Source organism: Bufo gargarizans, chromosome 4 (genome assembly GCF_014858855.1).
Source record: "Bufo gargarizans isolate SCDJY-AF-19 chromosome 4, ASM1485885v1, whole genome shotgun sequence".
Classification (NCBI taxonomy): domain Eukaryota; kingdom Metazoa; phylum Chordata; class Amphibia; order Anura; family Bufonidae; genus Bufo; species Bufo gargarizans.
In genome coordinates this window covers 299,153,972-299,169,873 of record NC_058083.1, presented here as the reverse complement: position 1 = coordinate 299,169,873, position 15,902 = coordinate 299,153,972, and positions in this window count along the sequence as shown.

Here is a 15,902-nt window from a genome sequence, read left to right as displayed (position 1 = left end):
CTTCACACAGTATAATGAACCCCCAATTCCCCCCCCCCCACTGTATAATGACCACCTGTGGCCCTGCATTCAGAATAATAACCCCCAGTGGCCCCCATTCAGAATAATGACCCCCAGTAGCCTCCACACTGGGGGAATACTGTATGGAGGGGGCTCTGGGGGTCATTATACTAAATGGGGGACACTGGGGGTCATTATACTATGTAAAGGGCCCTCACAGTATAATGACCCCACAGTGACCCTCCATTCAGAATAATGACCCCCAGTCGCCCCCACACTGGGGGTTATACTGTATGGAGGGGGCACGAGGCGTTATTATATTTAATGGGGGCTCTGGTGGTCATTATGCTAAATAGAGGGTCAATGGGGATCATTATACTAAATGGGGGGCACTGGGAGTCATTATACTGTGTAAGGGGCCCTCACCGTGTGATGAATGACCCCCCAGTGGCCCCCTCACATACCTATCATTGCAGGGGAGCTGGCGGTCCTGTCATTCACTAACCGCAGCTCCCTGCGCTCCTTCTCTCCGGCGGCCGCTGCAGCAGTGAGCCAGGCCTGGAGGAGAGAAGGAGATGTGCAGTTTTAGTACGCCCCCCTCCCCCCCAATGTGTGTTCACATCACGTTTTTCCTATCGATTTGATGTATACATCAGGCATATCCAAACTGCGGCCCTCCAGCTGTTGCAAAACTACAACTCCCAGCATGCTCTAATAGCTGTAAGCTATCCAGGCATGCTGGGAGTTGTAGTTTTGGAACAGCTGGAGGGCCGCAGTTTGGACATGCCTGATGTATACAAATGTGCAGCATTCCACATTTTTGTATCCTGCAGAGTCAAGTAAAAAATGCATATATGTTTTTTTACAATGGAACTGTATGGTGAACGGACGCCACTGTGCGGCATCAGTCTGAGGCATCTGGTAACACATACATTTTTGGTATACATTAAATGGATGGCACAAATGGGATGTGAACCCAGCCCTAGTGTCAGAATAAGCCCCAGTACACAGTGGAGCAGCGTGGCGGAGAGGGGAGGCCGCCATGTACTGACAGAGATCTAAGTGGTCCTGGTGGCCAGGGATGAGGACTGTGCTTCCCAAGGATCATTTTTCTACTGGGAAATACAGGGCACAGTATAATACACTAGAATCTATATAATATAAAGATATTAGCCCTACTCCCAAATAATAATACAATTAGGGGGTCATTTATTATATAGAAATACGTCTATGTTAGGCGCATTTCTGACACCGCAATCTGTATCTTTTCCCGCTCATGCCAGGTCTAAAAAAAGTGGTGTGGGCATGGAAGGGGACACAGTTATGGCCATGCAGTTATTGGATACCACCGCCATATAGTGATAACACCGCCATACAATGATAAAACCACCATACAGCGACCGGATAAATAGGTATAAGAAGGCACAGTACAGGGAATGACTATGGGCACTGCACAGGGTGTGGTAAGAGGGCACAATGCAGGGTATAAAGGGGGTACAGTACGGGGTGGGGGGCACAGTCACATGACCCTGTGACGTTAGAAGGTCCTTATGGTGAATGCGGTTCAGATGCCACCATAATGAGAGGCAGAGGAGTGAGACAAGGGCCCTGGATGGACAGGAGGGGTGGACACAGCAAGTAGGTGGAAGGGACTCTGAGGGGGATTCATACAAGAAGTCTGTGCAGGGCAGCAATAGGAGATAGGAGGGTGAAACAGGAGCCCTGGATGGACAGGAGGGGTGGACACAGCAAGTAGGGGGAAGGGGCTCTGAGGGGGATTCCTACAAGAGGTAGGGGCAGGAGGTCTGTGCAGGGCAGCAATAAGAGATAGGAGGGTGAAACAGGAGCCCTGGATGGACAGGAGGGGTGGACACAGCAAGTAGGGGGAAGGGGCTCTGAGGGGGATTCATACAAGAAGTAGGGGCAGGAGGTCTGTGCAGGGCAGCAACAGGAGATAGGAGGGTGAAACAGGAGCCCTGGATGGACAGGAGGGGTGGACACAGCAAGTAGGGGGAAGGGGCTCTGAGGGGGATTCATACAAGAAGTAGGGGCAGGAGGTCTGTGCAGGGCAGCAACAGGAGATAGGAGGGTGAAACAGGAGCCCTGGATGGACAGGAGGGGTGGACACAGCAAGTAGGGGGAAGGGGCTCTGAGGGGGATTCATACAAGAAGTAGGGGCAGGAGGTCTGTGCAGGGCAGCAACAGGAGATAGGAGGGTGAAAACGGAGCTCTGGATACATGAGGGAGGAAAGGAGACAGCAGGGGCCCCATGAGGATGAGATAGGACAGGATATGGGGGGGGGGGCAGGTATCATGGAGGCAAACTGCTTAATGAAACAGTAATACAACTAAATAGAATGAAGCAGCAGCCGATCGAAGAGCCCCCCCTTCTGTCCCGCAGACAAGAGACATTCACAGTGCAGACTGCAGACTCACTCACAGACTGTCTACACACTTCTCTGCTCCAGCCTCCAGCCCTCTGGTCTCTCTCCTCAGGCAGCATGTGTCCTGTGTAGAGGGGGCATGTCCTGTGTAGAGGGGGCGTGTCCTGAGTCTCTGCAGTTCAGAGGGCCCCACCAAAGGGGTACTGCGTAAGTGAAGTGACAGCAGTGAGAGCTCCCATCTGTATTGATGGAAGTGCTCATAGCAGCTCAGTGGGCCCCCCCAGGAGCATTGGGCCCCGGCACTTGCCCGGGGATGCCGGGTTATGACGCCGGCCCTGCGTACCGGTACGGCATGTTGTCCTGGTACTTAAGGACACATGACGTACCGGTACGTCATGTGTATTTCCGATCACCGCCGCCCGGCACATTGGCTAAATGTACAATGGGGTCCCGTGACCCCCCGTGTACCGCAGGTTTGCAGCTTTTACTTGCGGTTGCGGCGGCGGGCGGTGCATTCGGGTCCCCATGCGGCTGTAGGGGGGACCCGATGGCATGGAAGGCAGCACAATGCCTAAGGTAGGCATCGCGCTGCCTTCTGGTGACAAGCCTGTGAGATCCAGCCCCCTGGATCTCACAGGCAGGAAACTGTATGAGTAATACACACTGTATTACTCATACAGCCAATGCATTCCAATACAGAAGTATTGGAATGCATTGTAAAGGGGATTAGACCCCCAAAATTTCAAGTCCCAAAGTGGGAAAAAAAAATAGTTAAAAAAATAAAGTTTTCCCCCCAACAAAAAAGTCTCAAGTTAAAATAAATAAATAAAGTAAAAAAAAATGGTGAAATATAGGGGGGGGGGGGGAGTATACATATTGGGTATCGCCGCGTCCGTATCGACCGGCTCTATAAACATGTCACATGACCTAACCCCTTAGATGAACACCGTAAAAATAAAAAAATATAAACTGTGCTAAATAAACCATTTTTTTTGTCACCTTACATCACAAAAAGTATAACAGCAAGCGATCAAAAAGTCAATTACCCACCAAAATAGTACTAATCTAACCGTCACCTCATCCCGCAAAAAATTAGCCCCTACCTGAGACAATCGCCCAAAAAATAAAAAAACTATGGCTCAGAATATGGAGACACTAAAACATTTTTTTGTTTTAAAAAACTAATTTTGTGTAAAACTTACATGATTCAAAAAAAAAGTATACATATTAGGTATAGCCGCGTCCGTATCGACATGACCTAACATGACCTAACCCCTCAGATGAACACCGTAAATTTTTTTTAATAAAAACTGTTCTAAATAAACAATTTTTTGTCACCTTACATCACAAAAAGTGTAATAGCAAGCGATCAAAAAGTCACACACACACCAAAATAGTGCCAATAAAACCATCATCTCATCCCGCAAAAATCATACCCTACCTAAGGTAATCGCCCAAAAACTGAAAAAATTATGGCTCTCAGACTATGGAAACACTAAAACATGATTTTTTTTTGCTTCAAAAATGAAATCATTGTGTAAAACTTACATAAATAAAAAAGTATACATATTAGGTATCGCAGGGTCCGTAATAACTTGCTCTATAAAAATATCACATGGCCTAAACCCTCAGGTGAATACCGTAAAAAGCTAAAAATAAAAACTGTGCCAAAACAGCTATTTCTTGTTACCTTGCCTCACAAAAAGTGTAATATAGAGCAACCAAAAATCATATGCACCCTAAACTAGTACCAACAAAACTGCCACCCTATCCCGTAGTTTCTAAAATGGGGTAACTTTTTTGGAGTTTCTACTCTAGGGGTGCATCAGGGGGGCTTCAAATGGGACACGGTGTCAAAGAAAACAGTCCAGCAAAATCTGCCTTCCAAAAACCGTATGGCATTCCTTTCCTTCTGTGCCCTGCCGTGTGCCCGTACAGCAACCACATATGGGGTGTTTCTTGTGGAACACCTAAAGGGTTAACAAAGTCTGTAAAATCAGTTTTGAATACCTTGAGGGGTGTAGTTTCTAGAATGGGGTCATTTTGGGGTGGTTTCTATTATGTAAGCCTCGCAAAGTGACTTCAGACCTGAACTGGTCCCTAAAAATTGGTTTTTGAATTTTTTTTTAAAAATTTCAAGATTTGCTTCTAAGCCTTGTAACATCCCCAAAAAATAAAATATAATTTCCAAAATGATCCAAACATGAAGTAGACATATGGGGAATGTAAAGTAATAACTATTTTTTTAGGTATTATTATGTATTATAGAAGTAGAGAAATTGAAACTTTGAAATTTGCATTTTTTTTACACATTTTTGGTAATTTTTTATTTTATTTTTATAAAGAAAAATTATTATTTTTTTACTTCATTTTACCAGTGTCATGAAGTACAATATGTGACGAAAAAACTATCTCAGAATGGCCTGGATTAGTCAAAATAGTCAAAGCGTTTTAAAGTTATCACCACTTAAAGTGACACTTGTCAGATTTGCAAAAAATGGCCAAGTCCTTAAGGTCCTTAAGGTGAAATAAGGCTGTGTCCCAAAGGGGTTAAAGGGGAACCCAAAAATATCCCCATCATATGCACTACTTGCATATATAATACTTTCTTCTGCCCAAAAGATGAAGGGTATGCAAAAGATACAAGGGCTGTAAGAAAGGCAGCTCTGGAGCACAAACAGCTCAAACCAATGAAAGACTGTACAGTAGTAACTATTCATGAGTACATGTGAGCTTTTATCTCTTTGGGCAGATAAGCACTTTATCTATGTTTGAGTGTTAGCAATCACCAATATACATGGGGCTCACTATTTGCCCCCTATCAGTTTGCAGAGACATATGGTCATTACTGCACTCCCTCCCCCCATTTCCATCACAAACCAGTCCAAGTATGGGGGCAAAGTAAGGTTGCCACGTGATACTGATCAAGTATGCAAATACAGGTGTGTTTAACGCTACTATTAGTTCCCGAAGAAGATGCGACCCTATCTAATGCTTCATATGGATTTTAATAAAGTGTGTTATAAAGTCTATTGCATGACTGGATTTCAACGCCGTTTCCATTGTGTTACTTTTAAATGTGAAAAGCAAAATAAAACAATTGTATACACAGGAAAGAACGATGAAGAATCTGGAATATTCATTTCAAATGTGTAGCCTGAGGCTGCCTGACGGAACGATTCTGCTGACACCATGGCTTACATGGGTGCGGAGGTCATACTTACCAACCTCTGAAACCAAACTTGCGGAATGTTATAAGCCCCATGTATACTTTTTAGTGTTTTTTTTTTTCTTTTCTTTTGCATTTGCTTCTTAAATTCAAATTTAGGGGGTCATTTATCAAACTGGTGAAAAGTAGAACTGGCTTAGTTGCCCAGAGCAACCAGATTCCACTTTTCATTTTGGACATCTCCTTTGGAAAAAGAAAGGAGGAATCTGATTGGTTGCTATGGGCAACTAAGCCAGTTTTACTTTACACCAGTTTGATAAATGACCCCTTTATTCTTTTTAAAGGGGTGGTCCTAATTCTCACCGGGCCCTGGTTTTTGTGATCAGCAGGGGCCCCAGAGGTTGGACCACTCCTTTAGGTAGCTGGCTTTGATGTTGCCTCTGATATAGTAACTGACAGAACACAGCTCCATGCACTTGTCAGCTCAGGACTGACATCCTCTCTGCTCTTTAGGGCTCATGCACACAACCGTGTTTTTCTTCATTTTTAAAATGTACAGCATACTGACCCATGCAAATCAATGGGGTGATCTTTTTTTTTTCCAAAAATTCTTGTGCCCAATCCGAGAATCTCATGGCAGGTATTATTGTTGTCCTTTTTTGTAGATAAGAATATGCCCTTTCTATTGATAGGAGAAAAAAACTGAATGCACACAGACGCTATCCCTTTTTTTTAAGAATACAATTTTTGCAGACCCAAAATTGGATATGGCTGTGTGCATGATGCCTTACTGTGCTCTAACCACCCCTCCAAGATACAGGGGTGGACTGGCCATAGACCCTACAGGGAAATGTCCTCGTTCTCGCGGCCGCTGTCCGGGTACATGATCATCTGGTGCTCTCAGCATTAATTAATGTAGGTGTCACGTTAAGGTGTGGGAGGGAAACCGAACATAGGAGGGAAAGGGGTGAGCTAATAAGGCCTGAGAACTAGGGAAAGGAGATGGACACCTCCTAGTAAAACCCTAACCAGTCCTGTCTAAGGCCTCATGCACACTGCCGTGTTTCACGGCCGTATGCAGGCCGTGGAACCGCGGCCTGGATCCCTCCTGAGAGCAGGAGCGCACGGCGTCACTGGTTGCTATGACGCTGTGCGCTCCCTGCTGCCGACACAGTACAGTGATACACTGGTATGATCTATACCAGTGTATTACTGTACTGTGCCGGCAGCAGGGAGCGCACGGCGTCATAGCAACCAGTGACGCCGTGCGCTCCTGCTCTCAGGAGGGATCCAGGCCGCGGTTCCACGGCCCGCATACGGCCGTGAAACACGGCAGTGTGCATGAGGCCTAACTACCAGTATGAACAGACCCCAGAGGTAGCTTCTTTAGACAGGAGCAGGTACCATCTTTGCCCCACATCAGTGAGGATCACAGCTTCAGTGTTTATCAGTGTACTGTGATGTCACTGTGTGCAGCATCTCCTCAGTGTTTATCAGTGTACTGTGACGTCACTGTGTGCCGCATCTCCTCAGTGTTTATCAGTGTACTGTGAGGTCACTGTGTGCCGCATCTCCTCAGTGTTTATCATTGTACTGTGACGTCACTGTGTGCAGCATCTCTTCAGTGTTTATCAGTGTACTGTGACGTCACTGTGTGCAGCATCTCTTCAGTGTTTATCAGTGTACTGTGATGTCACTGTGTGCCGCATCTCTTCAGTGTTTATCATTGTACTGTGACGTCACTGTGTGCAGCACCTCTTCAGTGTTTATCAGTGTACTGTGACGTCACTGTGTGCAGCACCTCTTCAGTGTTTATCAGTGTACTGTGACGTCACTGTGTGCAGCACCTCTTCAGTGTTTATCAGTGTACTGTGATGTCACTGTGTGCAGCATCTCCTCAGTGTTTATCATTGTACTGTGACGTCACTGTGTGCCGCATCTCTTCAGTGTTTATCAGTGTACTGTGACGTCACTGTGTGCAGCACCTCTTCAGTGTTTATCAGTGTACTGTGACGTCACTGTGTGCAGCACCTCTTCAGTGTTTATCAGTGTACTGTGATGTCACTGTGTGCAGCATCTCCTCAGTGTTTATCATTGTACTGTGACGTCACTGTGTGCAGCATCTCCTCAGTGTTTATCAGTGTACTGTGACGTCACTGTGTGCAGCATCTCTTCAGTGTTTATCAGTGTACTGTGATGTCACTGTGTGCCGCATCTCTTCAGTGTTTATCATTGTACTGTGACGTCACTGTGTGCAGCACCTCTTCAGTGTTTATCAGTGTACTGTGATGTCACTGTGTGCAGCACCTCTTCAGTGTTTATCAGTGTACTGTGACGTCACTGTGTGCAGCACCTCTTCAGTGTTTATCAGTGTACTGTGATGTCACTGTGTGCAGCATCTCCTCAGTGTTTATCATTGTACTGTGACGTCACTGTGTGCCGCATCTCCTCAGTGTTTATCAGTGTACTGTGACGTCACTGTGTGCAGCATCTCCTCAGTGTTTATCAGTGTACTGTGACGTCACTGTGTGCCGCATCTCCTCAGTGTTTATCAGTGTACTGTGAGGTCACTGTGTGCCGCATCTCCTCAGTGTTTATCAGTGTACTGTGACATCACTGTGTGCAGCACCTCTTCAGTGTTTATCAGTGTACTGTGACATCACTGTGTGCAGCATTTCTTCAGTGTTTATCAGTGTACTGTGATGTCACTGTGTGCCGCATCTCCTCAGTGTTTATCAGTGTACTGTGACGTCACTGTGTGCAGCATCTCCTCAGTGTTTATCATTGTACTGTGACGTCACTGTGTGCAGCATCTCCTCAGTGTTTATCAGTGTACTGTGATGTCACTGCGTGCAGCATCTCTTCAGTGTTTATCAGTGTACTGTGACGTCACTGTGTGCCGCATCTCCTCAGTGTTTATCAGTGTACTGTGAGGTCACTGTGTGCCGCATCTCCTCAGTGTTTATCAGTGTACTGTGACATCACTGTGTGCAGCACCTCTTTAGTGTTTATCAGTGTACTGTGACATCACTGTGTGCAGCATTTCTTCAGTGTTTATCAGTGTACTGTGATGTCACTGTGTGCCGCATCTCCTCAGTGTTTATCAGTGTACTGTGACGTCACTGTGTGCAGCATCTCCTCAGTGTTTATCATTGTACTGTGACGTCACTGTGTGCAGCATTTCTTCAGTGTTTATCAGTGTACTGTGATGTCACTGTGTGCCGCATCTCCTCAGTGTTTATCAGTGTACTGTGACGTCACTGTGTGCAGCATCTCCTCAGTGTTTATCATTGTACTGTGACGTCACTGTGTGCAGCATTTCTTCAGTGTTTATCATTGTACTGTGACGTCACTGTGTGCAGCATCTCCTCAGTGTTTATCAGTGTACTGTGACGTCACTGTGTGCAGCATCTCCTCAGTGTTTATCATTGTACTGTGACGTCACTGTGTGCAGCATCTCCATTGTTTATCAGTGTACTGTGACGTCACTGTGTGCAGCATCTCTATTGTTTATCAGTGTACTGTGATGTCACTGTGTGCCGCATCTCCTCAGTGTTTATCATTGTACTGTGACGTCACTGTGTGCAGCATCTCCATTGTTTATCAGTGTACTGTGACGTCACTGTGTGCAGCATCTCCATTGTTTATCAGTGTACTGTGATGTCACTGTGTGCCGCATCTCCTCAGTGTTTATCAGTGTACGGTGACGTCACTGTGTGCAGCATCTCCTCAGTGTTTATCATTGTACTGTGACGTCACTGTGTGCAGCATCTCCATTGTTTATCAGTGTACTGTGACGTCACTGTGTGCAGCATCTCCATTGTTTATCAGTGTACTGTGACGTCACTGTGTGCAGCATCTCCATTGTTTATCAGTGTACTGTGATGTCACTGTGTGCCGCATCTCCTCAGTGTTTATCAGTGTACTGTGACGTCACTGTGTGTATAATCCCTGCGCTGTGACGTCACTGTGTGTATAATCCCTGTGCTGCAGCTGACAGAACAGAGATCCCTTCCCCAGGATGTTTGGTCCGGGCTCATTCATCTCATAGATCTGCAGCTCTGAAATCCACAGCTTATTGCAGCAAATACCAGCATAATGGATAAGATTTTACCAAAAATACTCACACTTTATAAAATCCACACGGAAATGAACCTACTGTGCACATTTCAAATCCGCACCATGGTAATATATGATTTCACCATGTGTAACTGATCGTGGCTGAATTCCACATGCTACATGTAGAGTTTGATAAAAATCCACAACAGGTAATCCTCTGTGGAAAATATTTCCATTGGAATTACCCTAGGAATACTGAGGGGCCTTCCAGCTCTCTCATGGATTGCCACCCAGCTTTCCTGGTCTCCTAGTCCTGAGGAGAACATATCTCAGTACGGGAACATATAGAGACGTTATCAGATGATTTAGCCATTCAGGAGTCTTATGGCAGCTCCTAGGAGGACTGTGTGGTATACAGCCTGTCACCCAGCTTTCCTGAGGAGAATATATATCAGTATGAGAACATATAGAGAAGTCATCAGATGATTTGGCCATTCAGTAGTCTTAGTTCTCATAGGAGCTGCAACCCGGCTTTCCAAGACTCCTGAATGGGTAAATCATATGATAACGAATCTAAATGTTCCTATACTGAGATATATCCTCCTCAGGAGACCAGGAGCTGCCACCCTGCTTTCTGTGTGGTATACAGGCTGTCGCCCAGCTTTCCTAGAAAGGGATAGAACTAAGAAATGGCTGCATGGTAACTGCAGGGATGGAGCACGGTGCAGGAATGGCCACCAGTTGTGGCTAGCAGGAGCTCCGGCCTAATGACGGCAGCAGGTATGCAGCTCCCCGCTGGGTTCATGGCCGTAGCAGGCAGACATTACAAACTTTGAGCCTGGCGGATAAGTGCAAAGTGCAGGGACCTGGCACACTTGGTGCCCTGGGATGTTGCGCTGCCCGATCATGTCCCCTGCTGTATACAGCAGGAGAAATGATGATGGGCTGATTGTCTTCCCTCCACTTGTCAGCGAGTGCAGCGCCGCTACCTGTGCTACCGCTCTGCCTCCCCTGCACTAACTCCTCTTCCCCCGCCGAGGCTCTCTCACCAGGACACGGGCTCTGATGTTTGCCGGACAGTTATCACATAAGTACCGGCCGGGCTCCGGTAAAGGCTTCGCCATTTTCAACTGCCCTGGAGATGACGCACGGCGACATCATCACGCTGCGACCGATAGATGGCGAGAGAGAGTGGTCAAACCACAATGGAGACGAAAGCTGAGGGGTCCGGGCAGGGTGGCAGTCCGTGCCTGGGCCCAAGTGATAAAAAATAAATAAAAAAAAGGTTTCATTTCGCTCGCGGTCTTAACCCTCCAGTGGCTGCGCGCCGGCTGCTGGTGTGCTGGGCCTATTTTCAAGCAGGGGCAAATACCCAGGCGCCAGGACAAAATGCGACCTGGGATTTGTAGAGGTCTGACAACTCTTTCGCTACCAGTGTCGTACATGTACGGAGCTGGAGCGATAGGTAAACATGGCGCCCACTCGCGCATGCAACGGGAGCAATGGCCGGCAGGTCTCCAATGTTTCAAACAGCAGAGATCCGTGGCTAATGATCGTGACCAGCAATAATGCCGATAATGGTCATTAAAGCCTTTAGATGTCATGATCAAGTGTGATCACGGCATCTAAAAGCTCAAAACTCCAGAAGCTTTCTTACCGACATCCTCTGTGGCCAATGAGGATGCCGGTAATTGAATTCAATATGCTGGGTCTCTCTGAAGAGAGGGTACTGGAGCTGCAATTTTTACTTTGGCCAGCAGGTGACAGGCCAACATAAGAAGCCAACATGAGCAGTTCTAGTACCAATATGGATATATAAGAAACATAATGGTACAGAATTTTAAAAAAGTGAGTCGTAGCCTCAAACACAAGTTACTAAACCATAAAAAAGTAAATTTTTTTAAAAACGAATATAAAAAATATAAGTTTAAATCATCCCCCTTTCTGTAGAATAAAAAAATAAATACATAAATAACAAAAAATATAAACATCATGGGCATCACAGCATCTGAAAATACCCTTGGGCTTTTCGCTCTGGTAGACAGGGTAAGCGGGCGCAGTACAGAGGCAAAATACAAGTTCTTAACTCAAAATGTCAGTGTTTATTCACACTTGAGGCAATTGCACAAAACAGCACGTAAACTTTGCAGTCTTGGTGGTAATTCACACACAATGGAAAGTTCATATAACACAAGTCACCTTGCTGGCAGTTCTGCCTCCAGTAGTCCACAGCAGGCTTTAGGGGGCCTGTTTCCCCAGCGTGTGGCTCTCAGCCCTCCAGTATGGCACTAAGCCTCAGATCCTAAAGACATATCTGTGTAGCCCAACTGCCTATTTAAGGACAGCCAGGTGCTGCCAAAACCCGGACTGACACTTAAACTCCGGTCCGGTATTTGACCTCACCTGGCTGAAAACCAGCCCCGCCACACATGCTGGGAGGAAAATACCTGCCTTGCCAGACACAACCCCTCACTGTGTCACAGCCCGTACTATTAAAATATAAAAACATTTTTTTCAATACAGCAAAATTGAAAAAAGGGTCAAAATGGGTGATTCGCCATTTATTCATCGCTTCTCTTACCCCAAAAAATGTAATAGAATGTGATCAAAAAGTCACACACACTCCAAAATGGTATCAATAAAATCTAGATTGTCCCGCAGCTCAGTAGTTATAACTATAAAAGAGTTATGGGGGTCAGAATATGGTGATGTAAAAAAAATGTTTTTTCCAAAGTTTTAATTTATTTTTACACTTTTTAGACATAAAGGACTATACATACCGGTATATGATATCGTTGTAATCGTACTGACCCAGAGAATGAAGAACTGTGGAGGAATTGCTTTTTTTTTTCAATTCCACCCCATTTGGAATTTTTTTCCTGCTTCCCACTACATTGTATGCCATATTAAATGGCGGGATTAGAAAGTACAACTTGTCCCGCAAAAAAATAGGACCTCATAGAGCTATGTGAACGGAAAAATAAAAAAGTTATGGCTCAATAAAAATAGGGAGGAAAAATGAAAAAGCAAAAATGAAAAAAAAAGTATCCAAAGGGTTAAAGGGGTTATCTCATAATTGATGTACAAACTGAAAACCAGACTTTATATAGTACCTGACAATCTCTTTCTAATAAAGCTAGAACCAGCCTGGAACCTCACATGGATCCAGAGGTCTCTCCATTCATTGCTCTGCTAGATTTATTGTAAGCTGGCAGCTCAGGGGAGTGTCCTTTCTGCTGTAGCTCTCTCCCTATCACGACTTAGGGGGCATGCCTCTTCTATTGCTGCCCTCTCCCTATCTGAGCTTGGGAGGTATGTCCTTTCTGCTGTAGCTCTCTCCCTATCATGACTCAGGGGGCATGCCTCTTCTACTGCTGCCCTCTCCCTATCTGAGCTCGGGAGGCATGTCCTTTTGGCTGTAGCTCTCTCCCTATCATGGCTCAGGGGGCATGCCTCTTCTACTGCTGCCCTCTCCCTATGTCAGCACAGGGGGCATGTCATTTCTGCTGTAGCTCTCTCCCTAAAACGGCTCAGGGGGCATGCCTCTTCTACTGCTGCCCTCTCCCTATGTCAACACAGGGGGCATGTCATTTCTGCTGTAGCTCTCTCCCTAAAATGGCTCAGGGGGCATGCCGCTTCTACTGCTGCCATCTCCCTATCTGAGCTCGGGAGGCATGTCTTTTCTGCTGTAGCTCTCTCCCTATCACGGCTCAGGGAGCATGCCTCTTCTACTGCTGCCCTCTCCCTATCTGAGCTCGGGAGGCATGTCTTTTCTGCTGTAGCTCTCTCCCTATCACGGCTCAGGGGGCATGCCTCTTCTACTGCTGCCCTCTCCCTATGTCAGCACAGGGGGCATGTCATTTCTGCTGTAGCTCTCTCCCTAAAACGGCTCAGGGGGCATGCCGCTTCTACTGCTGCCATCTCCCTATCTGAGCTCGGGAGGCATGTCTTTTCTGCTGTAGCTCTCTCCCTATCACGGCTCAGGGGGCATGCCTCTTCTACTGCTGCCCCCTCCCTATCTGAGCTCGGGAGGCATGTCTTTTCTGCTGTAGCTCTCTCCCTATCACGGCTCAGGGGGCATGCCTCTTCTACTGCTGCCCTCTCCCTATGTCAACACAGGGGGCATGTCATTTCTGCTGTAGCTCTCTCCCTAAAATGGCTCAGGGGGCATGCCGCTTCTACTGCTGCCATCTCCCTATCTGAGCTCGGGAGGCATGTCTTTTCTGCTGTAGCTCTCTCCCTATCACGGCTCAGGGGGCATGCCTCTTCTACTGCTGCCCCCTCCCTATCTGAGCTCGGGAGGCATGTCTTTTCTGCTGTAGCTCTCTCCCTATCACGGCTCAGGGGGCATGCCTCTTCTACTGCTGCCCTCTCCCTATGTCAGCACAGGGGGCATGTCATTTCTGCTGTAGCTCTCTCCCTATCACGGCTCAGGGGGCATGCCTCTTCTACTGCTGCCCTCTCCCTATGTCAGCACAGAGGGCATGTCATTTCTGCTGTAGCTCTCTCGCTAAAACGGCTCAGGGGGCATGCTGCTTCTACTGCTGCCCTCTCCCTATCTCAGGTGGCATGTCCTTTCTGCTGAAGTTCTCTATCACAGCTCAGGGGATGGGCACTTTTTGCTGCCTATGCAACATGTGTGTTAACTGTGACTACCTCTCCCAACATGTGTATTTACGAACTGCTGAAGCTGATAGAAAAACGGTTCACCTGTTACCTCTAAAACTGGCTTCAGTATTGCTAGAAAAAGTACCCACCATACAGGACCTGTCTTGCACCTGAAAACTTATCACCACCAAGGGCATCTCAACAGCCATCAGGTAGCGGTCCCAAAACTAGGGTGTGCCCCTCCCATCAGTGGGCGTCAAGAATAGCCATTTCTATAATAGGGACCAAGGAAAGTAAAGCATGCCCATGGCTGGTATCTGTATTTTGGGGATCTGCAGACCGCTAAATATATACGGTCACATGCCATGCTTGTAGCCTTGATGGCTGAAAAAAATACTAAATGTTTTAAGATTCTCAAGGTACTGGTACAGTGCCAAGTGATTGGCGCAAGGCAAATGTGGTTCCCATATCCAAAAAAGGATCTAGGTCTGGTAATTAGGGATCGACCGATATTGATTTTTTAGGGCCGATGCCGATAATCTGTGAACTTTTAGGCCGATAGCCGATAATTTATACCGATATTCTGTCAATTTTCATAATTTTCTTTTTTTTTTTATTCCTACACAAATCTGCTGAAAATGAAAGTTTATTGTTAACGTGTAGGTTTTTCTTTTGTAAATCTTTCTTTTTCATTTATAATTAATATTTTAGTGTGTTTTCTTTACACAAACTATTAGCCCCCTTAGGGACTAGAACCCTTGTCCTATTCACCCTGATAGAGCTCTATTAGGGTGAATAGGAGCTCACACTGTCCCTGCTGCTGTGTGCCCCGTGCACACAGCAGCAAGGGAGCCGACTATGTCAGCCAGGGCTTCAATAGAGTCCTGGCTGCAATGGTAACCGATCGGAGCCCCAGGATTACACTGCTGGGGCTCCGATCGGAACTTCCACTGAGGAGGAGGGGAGAGGGGACCCTGTGGCCACTGCCACCAATGATTAATACTGGGGGGCTTGGGGGGGCGCACTGCGCCACCAATGAAGCTAACTCTCTCATTAATTTATATACAGGAGGTGGGAGCTGGCTACAGAATCGCAAAGCCGGCTCCCGTCCTTCTGTTGTGGAAAAAATGCTGATATATATATATATATATATAAAGGGACCATACAAAAAATAGGGCAAAAAGCTGTTCCATGTAAAATGTGCTCAAAAGACAAGGGGGCACTGCCTCCAATTGGAGAAGAAAAAGTTCAGTCTCCAGAAGTGTCAATGCTTCTTTACTGTGAGAACTGTGAATCTGTGGATTAGACTTCCTCAGGACGTGGTCACAGCAGGAACACAAAAGGGGTTTAGATGAATTCTTAAAAGTAAATGACATTAATGCTTATGAAAACATGTAGATATCCGAGTCTCACTTCCTTCTGGGATTCGCATCCCCACCTATTGACGGACTTATGTCTTTTTTCAACGGTATGAACTCTGTGTGAATGCACCCTTAGGGCATCTAGGAAACACTCAACAGGTAAGTAGTAGTAGCTCTTCTAACACTAACAAAAAATACCTTCATTATAAATATATATAATACCCGAGAAAGGCTCTATTGTTGAGCTGAAACGTCGCTCTACCACGCGGGTGAATAAAAGTTATTCCATTTTTATTTTTTGGAGTGCTGCCCTTTTCCTAT